This window comes from Gossypium hirsutum, chromosome D11 (genome assembly GCF_007990345.1).
Source record: "Gossypium hirsutum isolate 1008001.06 chromosome D11, Gossypium_hirsutum_v2.1, whole genome shotgun sequence".
Taxonomy (NCBI): Eukaryota; Viridiplantae; Streptophyta; class Magnoliopsida; order Malvales; family Malvaceae; genus Gossypium; species Gossypium hirsutum.
The window spans coordinates 68,000,573-68,018,189 of record NC_053447.1 but is presented as its reverse complement, the minus strand read 5'-3'; the positions used below and the strand labels follow the sequence as shown (position 1 = coordinate 68,018,189).

At 33.1% G+C, this 17,617-nt stretch overlaps 1 pseudogene; it reads right to left on the bottom strand.

Annotated features, from left to right (window-relative positions):
* Window positions 1–11,206: 11,206 nt before the first annotated feature.
* LOC107935694 (protein STRICTOSIDINE SYNTHASE-LIKE 10-like) lies at window positions 11,207–13,098 on the bottom strand (annotated as a pseudogene).
* Between the last annotated feature and the right edge of the window lie 4,519 nt (window positions 13,099–17,617).

Here is a 17,617-nt window from a genome sequence, read left to right as displayed (position 1 = left end):
CAAACAATTGAGGCAAATCTAGCTGTCAAACAGGCTAGGACACGAGTCGAGGTTATCAACGCGATTTCGTAACAAGTTGGAGAATTTTCGTAAAAACAAAACTTTCGTTTATACATCTCATGTTGATTCTGCCAATTAAATAGAATCAAATATAATCAAAAGTGAAATCGGATTTTGATCCAACGAAAATTTTAAAAATTGAAAACGGAGATAAAATAGGATGAAAAAGATAAAAAATCAATAAAAGAAGGTGGATAGAAAAACTTATTAGACACCGGAATCGATGTTATCTAATAAATTCTACCTATTATTGGATTTGAACCAATGACTCCCGCCGTATGAAAGCAATACTCTAATTAATTATAATTAAAAAAGTTTATTTAATTATCAAAAATATTTAATTAATGCTGTTACATAGAACTAAAACTCAACTTTCAACACAATTTGCTGATTTAATCTCATATCACTGATTATATAAATCTATTTAAAACAGCAAATAAGTCAAAGTAAATATCTTCTAAAAATCAAGTATTTGATATGAATTCAATCACCACGCTTATAATTACGTTATCATACTCTACTGATTTTTCAATCAACACTTCTTTTTAGCTTTAGTAGATGGAAATAAAAAAGAAAAAAAAGAAGAAGAATATATTCACTATTTTATTTTCTTATCTTATTTTTTCTTTCATCCTATTTTATTCGAATGCGCTTAATGTAACTTATGATTCAAGATCCATCATAATTTATGGAAATCATAGAATTATTTTTTTGGGTTCGGTTCATTATCCGAGAAGTAGTGCTCAGGTAATAATTTAAAAATTGAGTTATCCGGGATATTTTTTATAATTTGAATCTGGACAATTGATTGATTTTTTTAAATTTTTATTAGATGGGGCTGGATCTTATAAGAAAAGCCAAAGAAGGTGATTTGGATGCGGTTGAAACATATGTATTTTGAAATGCACATGAACCAGCTCGTCGTCAATATGATTTTAGTGGAAATCTTGATCTTATTTGATTTCTTAAAATGATTCAAGACCAAGGTTTATATGCAATTCTTTGAATTGGATCTTATACTTGTGCCGAGTGGAATTATGGGTAAATTAATTTATTTTAAAATTTGAACTAATTATGTTATTTCATAAATTATTTAACTATTTTTCAGTATTAATAGTTTTATTATTATTTTTTATTAGAGGCTTTCCTGTATGGATGTATAACATGCTTGGAGTTTCCCTCCATACTAAAAATGATGTCTTTATGGTAATTCTTTTAATTTATGTTCGCATTATAGGAATTTGCAAAATGGGTGGCATTGGTAAGACAACTCTTGCAAGAATTTCTTGTACTCAAATGTCACCTCATTTTGAAGGTAAAACCTTTCTTGCTGATGTTCGAGAAGTTTCAGATAAATGTGGACTTGTTTTTTTACAGAAACAACTTCTTTCCGAAATATTGCTTGATGAATACTTCAATTTTTTCAATGTTCACGAAGGGAATGCCATAATTAGTGTTACTTTGGCAAGAACTGGGTTAGTGTTATAATGATGAATGGGAGTGTCCAGGAGATGGTGTAAAAGCTATGAAAACAGAAGAGAATGAACGAGCTTATTTGTTTCTGGTTGGTTTAAATAAAGAATTTGATGAAGTGAGATCTCGGATCTTAGGAAAAAAACTGCTTCCAAAACTCCATGAGATTTTTTCTAAGGTTAGAAGAGAGGAAACAAGGAGAAAAGTAATGTTAAGCCAGGGTTTGAAGCTAATGATGATAATTCTGCTATTGTAACTATAAAAATTAATGATGATAGTGAAAAAAGAAAAAAAACCTTGGTGCGATCACTGCAAAAAAATATTGGAACACTCGAGAAACGTGTTGGAAGCTCCATGGAAAACCGATGAATGGAAAAAAAAGAGTGGCAATGGTCGTGGTTCATAATTAGGGGATAGTAGAGTTTTTAAAACAACTACTAAAAATTATGAGGGTCAAAGTTCTCTAGAAGGGTCTCCATTCATTAAGGAACAATTAGAGCATCTACACAAACTTTTTCAGTCACCACAATTTTGGACGAATTCTTCTATTCTTAACTCATCCAATAATCCTTCTTTCTCCTTTGCTCAATCAGGTACTAAATTTTTTTTAGTTTTTTCAGTGTCAAGCCTTGTAAAACAACACGTGGATCATCGATTCTGGAGCAGGTGATCACATGACTAGTAGTCATTTTCTTTTCTCAACTTACACATCTTGTGCAGGAAACAAAAAGATCAAAGTAGTAGATGGGTCGTTCTCGGCAATAACTGGGAAATGCACTGTTAAATTTTCTTCTTCCTTGGTTTTACATGATGTTTTACATGTACCAAATCTAGCTTGTGATCTCATATCAGTCAGTAAATTATTCCAATCCTCGAATTGTCAATGTTATATTTAACTCATCTCTGTGTAAATTTCAGGACATGGTCTCAGGGAGGATGATTGGCAATGCTAAAGAATCTGGTGGAATTTACTTTATTGACGACGACCATCTAAGTCAACCAACAACTACTTTATGTTTAAATTCTGTTTCTGGTTTTGATAAAGTTATGATTTGGCATTATAGGCTTGTTCATCCTAATTTTTACTAGTTAAGATATTTGTTAAATAATCTATTTAAAAATAAAAGTCCTTATTCATATCATTGTGAATTTTGTGAACAGGCTAAACATCATCGATCAGTCTTTCCACCTTAAAAATATTAAGTTCCCAAACCTTTTTCATTAATTCATAGTGATGTTTGGGGACCTTCAAGAGTCTCAACTTTTTCAAGAAAACGTTAGTTTGTCACATTTATTGATGATCATATTCGTATTTGTTGGGTTTTTTTAAATTAAAAGATAAGTCTGAAGTTAAAAATGTGTTTCAGTCTTTTTATGCTATGGTGAAAACACAATTTGGTGTGAAAATAGAAGTATTTCGGAGTGACAATGGTGGGGAATTTTTTAGTGACCAATTAAGTGTTTTCTTAACCAAACATGGAATAGTCCACCAAAGCTCTTGTACAAATACCCCACAACAAAATGGGATTGTAGAAAGAAAAAACTAACATCTTTTTAGAGTAACTAGAGCCTTGATGTTCACTAGTCAGGTACCACGTTATCTTTGGGGCGAAGCCTTGTTAACAGCTACATATCTTTAATAGAATGCCTAGTACAACTCTAAACTATAGAGCTCCTTTTCGTCTCTTTAAAGATAACTTTCCTAACTTTAAACTGATCATAGATTTATCCCTTTGAGTTTTTGGGTGTAGTGTTTTTGTTCATCTTTACAACCATGGTAAACTAGATCCTAGAGAAAAAAAAAATGCGCCTTTGTTGGCTATGCTTCTAATAAAAAAGGTTACAAATGTTATGATACAATTGATAGGAAGATTATTGTACCATGGATGTCACATTTGTTGAAATGCAATCTTATTTTGATTCTAATCTTCAGGGAGGAAATTATAGTAAGGAAGATTCTATAATTGATCAAGAAAAGACTAGAAATATACAACATAGAGATTCTAATAACAGGGAAGGTAAATTTATGATTAACACAGAAATTAATGATGTTAATGTTATTAATAAAAATGAGTATAAAGGCGTAAAGTCTGATCATGAGAATAAAGAACAAACAAAGGAGTTAATTGTTTACTCAAAAAGAAACTGAAGTCAAGAAAGTGGAATCTACCAGATTCATCACCAAGAATCCGACCTATAAGATCTTGTCAAAAGTCCAGGTAAAGCTCATAATCCAGCCAATGAATTTTCTTATTTAGATATTCCAATTGCTAAAAGAAAATGTGTTAGAAATTTTGTCAAATACCCCATGTCTAACTTTGTATCCTATAAAACATTGTCTTTGACATTCTCAGCCTTTGTTTCGTATCTCGATACTGTGAAATACCCAAAAATGTGAAAGATGCTTTATAGGTTCTTGAGTGGAAGGAGGCTATTTTAAAGGAGATGCGCGCTCTTGAAAAAATAGGTACCTGGGAAATAGTAGAATTACCTATAGGGAAAAAAATAGTGGGTTGTAAATGGGTGTTCACAACCAAATTCAAACCAGATGGATCTTTAGATAGATACAAAGTCTGGCTGGTAGCTAAAGGGTGCACTCAAATATACGAGATAGATTATCTTGAAACATTTGCTCCAGTAGCCAAATTAAATTCTGTTAGAGTTCTTTTATCAATTACTGTTAATCTTGATTGGTCTTCACAGCAGCTAGACGTGAAGAATGCTTTCCTAAATGAGAAACTTGAAGAAGAAGTTTACATAGATCCTCCTCTAGGTTTTGAAGAAAAATTTGGAACTCGAGTATGTAAGCTCAAGAAATCTTTGTATGGTCTAAATCAACCTCTTCGAGCTTGGTTTGAACGATTCACTCAAGTTGTTAAAAAACAAGGTTACTCACAAAGGCAAGCTGATCACACAATGTTCTATCGACACTTCCAAAAAGGTAAAATAACAATTATTATAGTTTATGTCGATGATATCATTCTTACAGGAGATGATGTAGATAAAATAAGGCGTCTCAAGGAGCATCTAGCATTGGAGTTTGAGATCCAAGACTTGGGTCCTTTGAAATACTTTCTTGGAATGAAAGTTGCTCGGTCAAAAAGGTAAAAATTTGGAACTCGAGTATGTAAGCTCAAGAAATCTTTGTATGGTCTAAAGCAATCTCTTCGAGCTTGGTTTGAATGATTCACTCAAGTTGTTAAAAAACAAGCTTACTCATAAAGGCAAGCTGATCACACAATGTTCTATCGGCACTGTCAAAAAGGTAAAATAACAATTATTATAGTTTATGTCAATGATATCATTCTTACAGAAGATGATGTAGATTAAATAAGGCGTCTCAAGAAGCATCTAGCATTGGAGTTTGAGATCCAAGAAGGGTGTTGTGGTCTCTTAGAAAAAATATATGATTGATTTTTTAAAAGAGGCTGGGATGAGTGGTTGCTGCCCAGCTGACACACTAATTGATCCAAATGTAAAATTCAGAAATAAAGAAGGCAGATTAGTTGATAAAGGGTAGTACCAAAGATTAGTTGGTAAGTTAATTTACTTATCACATACAGGGCCAGGCATAGCTTTTTCAGTGAGCTTAGTGAATCAATTTATGCACTCCCTAATGGAAGAACATGAAGAAGTAATGTTTCAGATTCTGAGATACTTGAAGAGTTCACCTGGAAAAGACTTATTCTTCAAGAAATTTGAAGAAAGAGGAATTGAAGCTTATACAGATACAGATTGGGCAGGCTCAATAACATATAGAATATCTACATCAGGATACTGTACATTTTTTTGGGGAAACCTTGTGACTTGGCGAAGCAAAAAACAAAGTGTTGTAGCAAGAAGTAGTGCAGAGGCCGAGTTTAGATCAATGGCTCAAGGAATTTGTGAAATGATGTGGTTAAAAAGAATTATGGAAGAGCTGAGGAAACCAATAACTTCACCAATGAAGTTGTACTGTGATAGCCTAACTGCCATTAGTATTGCTCACAACCCAATCCTTGTACTAGGACGCCTACATAGTACATAGTTAAAGTCTATGTATTAATTAGTTCATGCAAACAAATTTTATAATGGCGTCATCTCGAAAGTTAACAATTTTCTGCAGCAGAAACCATAGACAATTCCTTTCATCATACAATCGTTACATAGTACATAATTAAAGTCTATGGATTAATTAGTTCATGCAAACAAATTTTATAATGGCATCATCCCGAAAGTTAACAATTTTCTGCAGCAGAAACCATAGACAATGCCTTTTATCATATTATCGTCTTTAACTCCATATTTTGAATCTAAATTCATAAGCACAACCTGAATAAACTAAATTTACATAAGAAGACTCAGTATAATTAAAATTAAAAGGAGAGATGGGATATTCAAATGCAAACGATTTGATGTATGGAGGAAAACTGAGGCTAGACACGATTGATGGATGGAGTGAAGACCACATTAAAATTATTAACGACATTATTAAATAGACGGCATGAAGGGACAACGCATGCAGTGTACCTAAGCCAATGGGAGTGCAAGAAAGAATAATATTAGTAAAAGGCGTCGTGTCCATTTTAGAATAAGTATGCATGCATTGCATGGTTTATTTACGTACTAGATAAACAGAGACATTCTTCCATCGACTTCATATAATTTATTAATAAACGACTGAAAACAACAAATAACTGTGTATTATTGGTGGTTAATATCCACACCAAAGCTTATTATCATCAGATAACAACTGAATAAAAGCGAATAATAATACTGGAAAGCAAACAAAATCGCCATGGATCATCATTTGGAGGCATGAGAGAGGTAGATGAAAACGAAGATCAAGACGAAAGCGAAGATGAGAAAAATGTAAGCGGGAGGAGGCTGCAACGGTGGCATCCCAAGCGGATCCAAAAACAGCAGAGCAACCACCAACAGCATCATGGCTATTGAACTGATACCGCATTCGTAATCTTCCATCTTCACTGATATGCCTTACCTCTTGCTAATGTAACCAGAGAAATTAACTTCCTCGAATATGCAAATGATAAGAGACGCTGATGATCTATGTTGACACCATTTTTTGGATGAAAAACGGGGTCGACTTGGGTTTTGAAAAATGAAAACGAAAACGGGAGTCGCCACCTATCCTTTTTGATGAGGTGTGCTCGGATCACCTCAAAAAAAGGTTGTTTTTAATAAACGATTCAAGTTTATTAAAACAACGATTTTGGTCCACGAAATTCAGAAAAATGGGTTCGGGAGTCGGTTACGCACGAGGAAGGATTAGCACCCTCGATACGCCCAAAATTGGTACCTAGTTGATTACTTAATGTCTTAGTGTCGAAAAACTGAAAACTTTAGAGAGATTTAAAATACGATCCTTAAAAAAACTCGGATGACATGGATTGAAGTTCGAGAGGATATTTGGCTATTTGGTTAAACGAGAAATCGAAATCCAGCACCTTAGGGTACGTTCCTCAAATTTCTAAACGCAAAACATTGCCTTATTTTGAAATTTTTTAAAAGGATATTTAGTCATTTGGTTGAATGAGAAAAATCGACACCCAACACCTTCAGGCATGTTTTCTCAAATTTCCAAACGCAAAATATTGCCTTATTTTGAAATTTTTAAAAGGATATTTAGCCATTTGGTTGAATGAGAAAAATCGACACCCAGCACCTTAGGGCATGTTTTCTCGAATTTCCCAAACGCAAAACATTGCATTATTTTAAAAATTTTTAAAAGGATATTAAGCCATTTGGTTGAACGAGAAAAATCGACACCCAGCACCTTAGGGCACGTTTTCTCGAATTTCCAAATGCTAAATATTGCCTCATTTAGAAAAATTTTCTTTTTTGAAGTATGGTGTTAATATGCATAATGGAATAATAAAAATGATAATGTGAACAAAGATAATATGAACAAAAACGAATAATAAAATAAATCAATCATGCATATATCATAGCAAATAAATAAATAAATAAACTAAAGGATAAAAATGGGCATATAAATAAATACATAAATGAACATAAAAAAAATAAAGGAAAATAGATGAAAATTATAAATATATGTACATATAAAGGAAATATATATGTATATAGATACATAAAATTATGAAAATACAAGAAAAGTAAGTATATATATATATCTTAAAATTATTGAATATAAAAGTTTATGCAAGTATGTATATACACGTTTATGTATATAAAGTTTATATATAAAAAATATAAGTATATATATATTCGTAAAAATGTATATAAATATATATAAATATAGATATATATGTATATATTATAAAGTGTATATAAACATGCGTGTATATGTACATATTAAATAAAAAACGTGTACATATATATTATGAAAATGTATATATATATAGATATAAAAATAAAGCTAAAATATATATTACTAATTAATGTATTAAATATAATAGTAACAAATAAACAAAAGGAAAATAAAATAAATAATAATTAATAATAGTAACGATAATAATAATAATAAGGTTAAATAATAAAAATGCTAAAAAAAACTGACTAAATTGAAATAAAACGAAAATATAGTGCTGATTTGAAAGTAAAAAGACGAAATAGATCAAATTGCGACACGCGCAAAAAGAGAAGGACTGAAAAGGGAAATATTCCCTCGCTGACCAAACGGCGCCGTTCCAGTGAAAGGCACGCACATGGTTGAGGGACCAAATCGAAATAGACGCGAAAATTCATAGCCAAAATCGCAAATATGTGAAAAAACTTCCTTGAAAGCGCCATAAAATCGGAAGGACCAATTGCGCAAATAACCCAAGAGCCAAAAACACGCGGATCCTCCCCCAGGGTCGGGTCACCGCGCGGATCAGGGCCAAAACGACGCCGTTTTGTGCCTGAGAGGCTTGCCCCAAAACGACGTCGTCTTGGGGGCCTATAAAAGTTAAGTTCTTTAGAAAAAAAAGCATTTGGTCTTTTTGTTTTAAAAAAAAACTTGAAATTCTCTCTTCTCCCCTTTTCAGCCCAGACTCCGGTCAACATCCAGTGAGTGCTCCGGCCATCAGCACCGTCGCGCCGGCTGGAAAATCCAAAAAAGGTATTTTTTATGCTTTTTTCTTTACGTTATATATTTATATAGTTTTTAAAAATAAAAGAAAAAATAAAAATAAAAATAAAGAGAACAAACAGTTTCAAAAGGAAGAAAAAATAAAGGAAAAAATAAAAAAAATAAAAGGGAAAATAGAGCTTATACCGAAAAAGAGGTTTTGGAATCTGTTTTCTTTGCCTTTTTATTTCTTGAAATCATGAAAGAGGGTCGAACCCCATTGTTTTACAATCATCGGTTTTTATAACCGAAAGCAAAGAGAATGAGAAGAAAAAAAAATCCCCCCCCGATTTTGTGGTCTGTTTCTGTCTTCCTTGGTTGCGTGTTTTGCAGGTGCAAGTGGCGACGTGACCATGGCGGTGGCAGGTGGATAGATGAGCAGCGTGACAGTGCTGCGGTGCTAGGCAGAGCAAGTGGCCGACCCTAGGTGCGGCGCACCTAGGGTTAGGGTTACTGTTTTTTGCTGAAGATGGGTTGTGGTGTTTTGGGCTAGGTTTGGGTATTGGGCTCATTGGGCTGGTTTTTTTTTTGCTTACGTTTTTAGTCTGGGCTAATTGTTTTGGTTCCTCGGGCCCGGGTTAAAAATTGGGCTTGTACAATCTATATATAGAATAGTGGCGCTGTATGGATTGATGCACCTTTGGCAAAGGGTTGTGACGATTGGTTCAGCGACTTATCTATGCAGCAACCGACGTGATTTTTGCCCACTACAACATATATTAGTTTTAAGGGCACTTAATTTTTGAAATTTTCGAAAAGTATCGGGATTTAATAATTTACTCTTTCATTTACCCGCCAATGTCCATGCCAGTAGGTGAAAACTCTCTGTAAATGTATTAACTTCATTCTTCTCTACACTACACATAGCAAAAGAAGCAAATTGCCATTAGTGATCAATTTTAACGGGGGGGGTGTTGTTCTTTTTTGTGACATAACGTTGGTTTTTCCTCTTACATCCTTTACTGCATGTTGTCTTTCATCATGTCAATGTAGAGGTGTCCACGAATCTCACTGTCGAATCCATACAGGTTAAGCTTATCAAATTATATGGATAATTTATTTTTTTGTATAATTTATGTCAAACCCAACAAAACAAGCATTACCCTGCATTAAAATATTGGGGAAATAAAATGAACCTTCTATTTATTTTCGGTTGTGTTTTGGGATGTATATATGTTGAAAGTATAATAAATATATTTTTTAAATCCAAAATTTAAAAATATTATCATTTAAACAACGGAGAAAAGCTTAATATAAGACAGTGTCTAAAAATAAAACAATTGGCTTACTAGCTCAGTTGGTTGTAGCTTCATGCTATTAATATGACAATTTCAGGTTCAAATCCTGGTCTATCCTCATTGAGAGTTCTTAATCTTAGGTGTAACAATTTCAGCAGCATAGCTGCGTCTCTTACTCGTCTTTCAAATCTTCAAAAGCTTGGAGTGTCAGATTGCAGTGAGCTTGAATAGTAGCCTGTGCTTCTAGGAAGAATGAAAAGTGAGTAGTGGATATAAGTTATGGTGCTAAAATTATAGCCATTAACTGCTACATATTGGCTGAGAACATTAGTGCAATAACATTGCTGATTAAGGTTGATTAATCTCACTTATATTTCATGGTTTTAGTTACAGAGCCACCGATAATTTAATTTGCAGGCATTTGCGAATTCAAAAAAAGAAAATGATGAAATTCCGGAATGGTTCAGGCAACACAGAGGCAGCTTTGTAATTGAAATACCTCTGCCTCTCGATATTCAGAATAACAGTCAATGGATTGGATTCGTCAATGATGGTGGTTCCGAAGAAAAGGATATCGGTGGTCCAACTTATATCCATTCTAGAAATTCTGGACAATCAAGTAATAATGGATTTGTTGTTCAAGTTAAAAATCCTGGAAGGATCGATTCCAGTTTCAATGTTTTAGGTGGACAATCCATAACGAAGGACCACCTTTTTCATCACGAATTATTGTATCCATTGTCTAGTAAGAGGACGATCAAATAATGGTTGCTTTAGAATTGTCATCGTGATCTATTGGTTCATATCCCCAGGCAATAGATGCAGGGAGTAGTGTTGCAAAGAATGAGTGGCTGCTTAGCCTAATTTGTTATTTGGTCCTTCTTTGACTTTGATACACTTAGTAGCATCTCAACTCATTCAATTCCCCTAGCCTATTAGGAACACTGATTAGGCATTGTTGAGATGAGAAATTAGGTCATGGTATTTACCTTTTCTTTTGACCAATCAATTGAAGCAGATGTTCTTTAATTTGTGTTATGGGAATCGGTGCCATGCTTATCAAGTTTACAACATAAACATTCTGTGATGGAAAAAAGTAGTGTAACTCGAAGCATAAAGGGGATAAAGGACAACTTTAAAATGTTCGACAACTAACCCATCAGGTACGCCAAGCCTGGCTTAATTACTTCGTCTTGTGCACGAGGCGTGAAGATGTAATGTCTCAAGTAGGCAAATCAAGATAATTAAAAATTTCTCGAAAATAAAATCGTTAACATTTATATATTTATCGAGTAAAATAAAAACAAATTACAAGAACAATTAAAAAGTTGCAAAAAGGAAAATAAAAGAAAACAAAAATCAACTAGGCATTTAAGATACCTACGTAGGACTTCAAAACAGACCCTATGTATAATTTCCCCCCGTGTTCCTGGACTTCACTTATCGAATTAAAAGTGGGCGCGCCCTTTCCATCCAAGATTTCCAAAACCTTGGCTTCTTCGTTAAACCTCATTCCAATTGGATCTGGAACGCCGTTTCCAAGCGTTCCTAATCTTCTGCTGTTTAGGGCCACCCAGAATTCGCCCTTTTCGTTCCTCTTTATATTATCCGGAACCCTGGGTAATTCGAGGAATACTTTGGGAGCTGCTTTGGGGTCGTGCACATTGAACTTCAGTATTCGTCTTTTTATCGATTCGTTCACTAGAAGAAACGAATTGTTTGCACTCAAGGCAACCCCGTTAGGGAAAGCTAAACCGTCGTACAAGACGGACACGTCTCCGTTATAAGGATTGTACTTCAACAGCCGTCCGGTTCTATCACCGGAACTTATCAGAAAGTCAGCATCCCTGCACAATTAAAGAATAATTTATCCTTTCGATGCGAAAAATCTCTATACGTATTATTTATGTGTAAATTCCCCTACCGATCATATATATACATATATAAGGCCCCCTGAATAGAATCAACGATTCATGATAATTTAGAAGCAAAAAAGAGGAAGAAGATGTACCGTACCTTCTTTGAAAAAGAGTGCTGCTATCGGTAAAGTAAACCATTCCGGTGCTCGCATCGATGTCTAATCCATTCGTAAATTTGAATGGAGCTCCATTTGCGGCCGAAATAGCCAGTCTTATAGCCATGCCACCATTTGGTCCAACAACTAAAAGACCGAAATAGGCATCTGCTATATATAAATGACATGTTCGACTATCGAACTTCAAGCCCAACGGTCTTCCGCATATGGGTTCAATGTTCGAATCTCTTGTGCCATCGCACAATTTCCTTTCCCTGATCCAAAGGAAAAACCAAAAGTTAAAAAACTCCCGATGAAAAGTCGATTTATAACTATAAAATAAAGCTACAAAAACGACAAAGATGTGAATCTACCTGAATGGTGAAGGGATGGCAAATTCTTGCCAACCAAATTTTGGCTTCCATTTTAAGATTCTTCCGTCGGATATACCGACATATGGTCCTTCAACCTTTACAATCGAAGGCAATACTTTCCGGTCCGGTAACGCGGTTAAGATTGATTTGACTATAGTTCTCGAAAAGAACACCGCCATCACCATCGATGACTTTTGTAAGATTGATATTAGTGTAATGTTGGAAGACTAAACCAGCATCACCGTTAGATGATGAGATGGAAACAAAGAAAAATAAAACAAAAATGGCAAAGGAAACAAATTTTTTCATCATGGTTGGTTGAAGGCAGCAAATTGTAACTAAGCGTATGATGAATGATAGTGGAATTGAATGTATGTATTTATAATATTGATTTGGGAGAAAAAAAATTGAATTTCAATTCAAATCGAATTTGAAATTACAATTTGAGTATAATTATGATTATTACTATTCAATAAATCTCCTATTGTTAACTGTTTTTAAATTAAGTTTTGAAGTTGTTATTAATATGAAATTCTTCTATTTAATATTTTTAATTGAACGTTTGATATGTAAATGCAAAAAATTGAGGTGAATATTAAATTATTTAATAATTAAAAAATTATTTTTAGTAGACTGAGTCAATTTCCATTTGAATTTTAAGGACGTGATTTTTTGGTTTTTTCAATGAACTTTCCACACGAGTATTTTTGTAGTTTTGGCTTTGACGGTCTCTTCTTCCCTTCCGCCACCCTCCATGGTACCAACAGCTTGGCTCTTCAGAACTGAATCCGTTGCCAAGAGTCCAAACTGAGCAAATGTGTAGTTTTGAGAATGGCGTTGAAGACGAGTTTTTTTGGCCGACTCCATCAGTAAGAATAGAATCAAGTTGAAGAAGGGCTTGGCTTTTATTCAATCGGATGGAAACCAAATGAAGTGGTCTTATTGTATAAATTCGAGGGAATTTGGCAGCGATTGCTTCTAACACTTGTCATCAAATGTGTTGAAGATGATTGCTGGAGCATTAATTAGGCAAATTTGTCCTTGGGATCCCAACAAATCCTACAGGAGGTGATCAACACCACAACCTTCTCAAGAACAACAAACATAAGAGGCAGTAAATAAATGTCACACTGAAAGAAATGTAGGTAAACTAGAAAACTTAAGAAGAAAACTGTTTACAATTTTTAATTCTTTCTTTTTACTTAGTTCAATGTAATAACCCAAAAATTCACGGGCATCGAAAAAGTATAATATCGGGCCTCCGTCTTAGTAAATTGAGTTCGAAAATAATTATTAGAAGTAATTAAGAGTTTAGTTTAGTGCTTAATTAGGTATTAATTAGGTGAATTTAGTTTAATTAAGAGAAATTAGGAAAAAGGACTAAATTGAACTAGGGGTAAAAGTAGAATTATAGATTAATAGAAAATAAAAAGGATTAAAATGGCAATTAAGCCATTAACAAGAAATGGGACGGTATAAGTGATAAAAATCTTAGATTTTTATGTTTTATATATATTATTTTATTATATATTATATTATATTATATTATATTATATTGTATTATATTATATATTAAATAGATGACAAATGTATGGTAAAGATTAAGACAAGTGTAATAGTAATAATTACATAGGTACACTTGTAATAAAAATAAATATATGCTTAAATAATAAGTAAAAGATTTTTATATAATATATATTATTAATATTATTAGTTAAAATAAAAGAAATAAAGTAAAGTAAGTAAAATAAAAAAGACAAAGAACCAAAAGAAGACCGGAATAGAAACAGAGAACAGACGAAAAAGAAAGGAAGGAAAGGGGAAAGAAAAATAAAAGGGAAAACTAGAGATTTGAAGCTTGAAGTTTAATAGGTAAGTAAAATTAAGTCCTTTTCTCATAATTTTTTTTAAAAAAATTCACTTGATAATCACGTAACTCGTTTAGTTGAATGTCTAAAAACGTCTAGGATTCGCTTAACAAAAAACATAGGCATAATTTCAATCTAAGGTTTACTATTGTAAATATCACAAACTGGGTCGGTTTTTAAAATTTTAATTTTCTCCTGGGCAAGAAAACTGTTTTCAAATTGGATTTTTTTCCCAACAATTAGGGTTCACTTTGTAATTGTTGAAAAGAGTACAAACTTTTAACTGAGTTAGGCTCCACAAACGTAGAGTAACTGAATTGCGTAATCATATTCGCGTGTTTTTTTGTTTTACTCGTTTAGTGCCTAAAGAAGTGCCCACCAACTTAGGCACCAATTTCTTAGTGTTCTGTCTCTATTAGCAATGCACTTATTGCTAGCAATAGTAATTTTTTTCAAAACCATTTACATTTTTATTTCTTTATTAATACTTCATTAATTTTTGTTTTTCAAAAAAGTAGTTTTTTATAAGGACGAGGATGAAATAAAATTTTGACGTCAACTGAAAATTATTTTTTGATATAATGTCTAGAACTATTTACAGTCCCTTCTTAACCCTTAAAAAGGAGGATGACACGCTTCAGCTTGATTGAACCCACATCCTTCTACACCGGCAACAATGTCAATATCAACTTAAAATTGAATACAAATTATTTATCACTTCACTTATGATTCAATTACATATAAAAATTGTTTTGTTTATAGTTTGTTATATTTTTAATTGATTGAATTAATTTGGTATAATGACATATTTAGGCTTCCAACATTACAAAAAAAAAACAAATCTTTTTAGCCCTCTATTTAATTTTCTACCTCTTTAACCCTCGAACTTATTTTTTTTCAAATCACCCCAAAATGGATGAATTTTTTATCAAATGTTTAATTTGATGTCGTGGACATACACGTGGATGTCAAATCAATAATTAATTAATTGATTTTTAATATTTTTTGAATTTTAAAAAAAATATAATATATTTTTTATTTTTACAAAATTTTTAAATAATCTCAATAACTTTCTTTCTTTTTAAATTAAAAAAATAATTAATAAGGCACTATGCGATTTGATTTTTACCGAATCCTACTGTTCAATTTCCAAATGTATAGGTAAATATAGGATTTTCACATGCTGAGAAAGTTGTATAAATATGTGAACATAGGAGCTCTTTGCCTCACACCACTTCATCTTATTTCATAGGGTTTCCAACATACAAAATTACTAGCTAATGAAATGTCTTCATCAAAGCTTCCTTCTTCAACTCATGGATCCATGTTCAACCAGAAGCGTCCCTCAACCAACTTTCATCCTAACGGGGGGGATATTTTCCTTTCATCTCCATCAACGGTAAAGATTTTAGATACATATGTGTGTCTGCACATAAGTAAATACCTTTATTATATAATCAATCGTTAATCATGTCATGTCTAATATATTGTTTAACTTAAATCACATATATACAAGTGTTTGCACATGAGCAAATATGTTTCATGTTTTTATTGATTTCGTATTGTGTAACATGTGATATAGTTTAATTCATGGAAATCTTGTCCTACATTACAATTTTGCAAAACGTTGATGCTACAACTAAACTACAACATGAAGAACTGAAAGAAGAAGTAAGGAGGATGATTTAGGTAGTGATGGATGATGAGTTACTCTACAAACTGCGTTTAATTGATACAATCAAATGGTTGGGTGTGAGTTACGCAAAAAAGCGATGTGTTTTCCGCATTTAAGTCTTGGAAAACTATGATTGAAAAACAAACGGAAAATAAATAAAATACCTCCGCACAGACAATGATTTAGAGTTCTGTTCTGATAAGTTTAATAAACTGTGCAAGTCAGAAGGGATTCTGAGACACTTGACAGTTCGTCATACTCCACAGCAAAACAGCGTTGCAGAATGAATGAACAGAACGATCATGGAGAAGGTTCGATGTATGTTGTCAAATGCCAACTTACCAAAGTCGTATTGGGCCAAAGCAACCTCTATTGCATGTTTTTTGATCAATCGATCTTCATTTGTTGCCATTGAGAAAAAGACTCCACAAGAGGTATGGCTTGGTAATCCTGCTGACTATTCTGACTTAAAGATCTTTGGATGTCCTATGTATGCTCATGTTAAAAATGGAAAATTGGAATCGAGATCCATTAAATGTGTTTTACTTGGTTATAAAGCTGGTGTAAAAGGGTATAAGTTATGGTGTCCTAAAAATAGAAAAGTTGTGATTAGCAGAGATTTTTTTGATGAAACTGCTATGCTACCTAACTTATCTCTTAAAGACTCTTCCAATACCAAAAGTAGGTGGAGCATCAGATTAATCCAGAATCTACAATAGAGTCGACTTCTCAAGGCAGTACAAAAATTCAGAATAGAGTTACTTCTTCACCACAATACTCTATTGCCAAAAACAGAACTAGAAAATAACTTAAACCTCCAAAGAAGTATGCTGAGGCTGATCTAGTTGATTATGCTCTAAATGTGGCTAAAGATATAGATGCAAACCAAGAGCCATCTAATTATTTTGAGGCGGTTAGCTATAAAGACTTAGAAAAATAAATGTTTGCTATGCAAGAAGAGATGGAATCATTTCACAAAAACAAAACATGGGATCTTGTGAAACTTCCTAAAGGTAAAAAGGTTGTTCGTTGTAAATGGGTGTTTAAAATGAAATAAGGGATTCTAGGAGTTGAAAAACCCAGATATAAAGCAAGGCTTGCTGCAAAGGGTTACAGTCAAATTCCAGGAATGGACTTCACAGATGTGTTCTCCCCAGTTGTGAAGTATAGTTCAATTCAAGCTTTGCTTGGTATTGTGGCCATGCATGATTTGGAGCTTGAGCAGTTAGATGTAAAAATTGCAATTTTGCATAGAAAACTTGAAGAGGATATTTACATGCAACAACCAGAGGGTTTTATAGTCTCAGAAAAAGAGGACTATATTTGCTTGCTAAAAAAGTCCCTTTATGGTTTGAAACAGTCATCAAGACAGTGGTACAAAAGGTTTGATTTCTTTATGACTTCTCATGATTTCAGAAGAAGTAGCTATGACAGTTGTGTTTACTTTAAGAAAAACAGTGATGGTTCTTTTGTGTATCTACTCTTTTATGTTGATGACAAGTTGATAGCAGCGAAAGATAAATGAGAGATAAGAAAGGTCAAAGGCCAACTAAGTGAAAATTTTGAGATGAAAGATTTGGGACCAGCAAAGAAGATACTTGGTATGGAGATTCTCAGAGATAGAAAAGCAAACCTAAGTCAGAAGGGGTACATTTAGAAAGTTCTTTGCAAGTTCCATATGCAAAGTGCTAAGCCTGTTAGTACTCCTTTAGCAGTCCATTTCAGAGTTTCATCAGATTTGTCTCCACAATCAGATGATAAGATTGAGTACATGTCACATATTCCATACTCTAGTGTAGTGGGATCTCTCATGTATGATATGGTTTGTTCACGTTCAGATTTA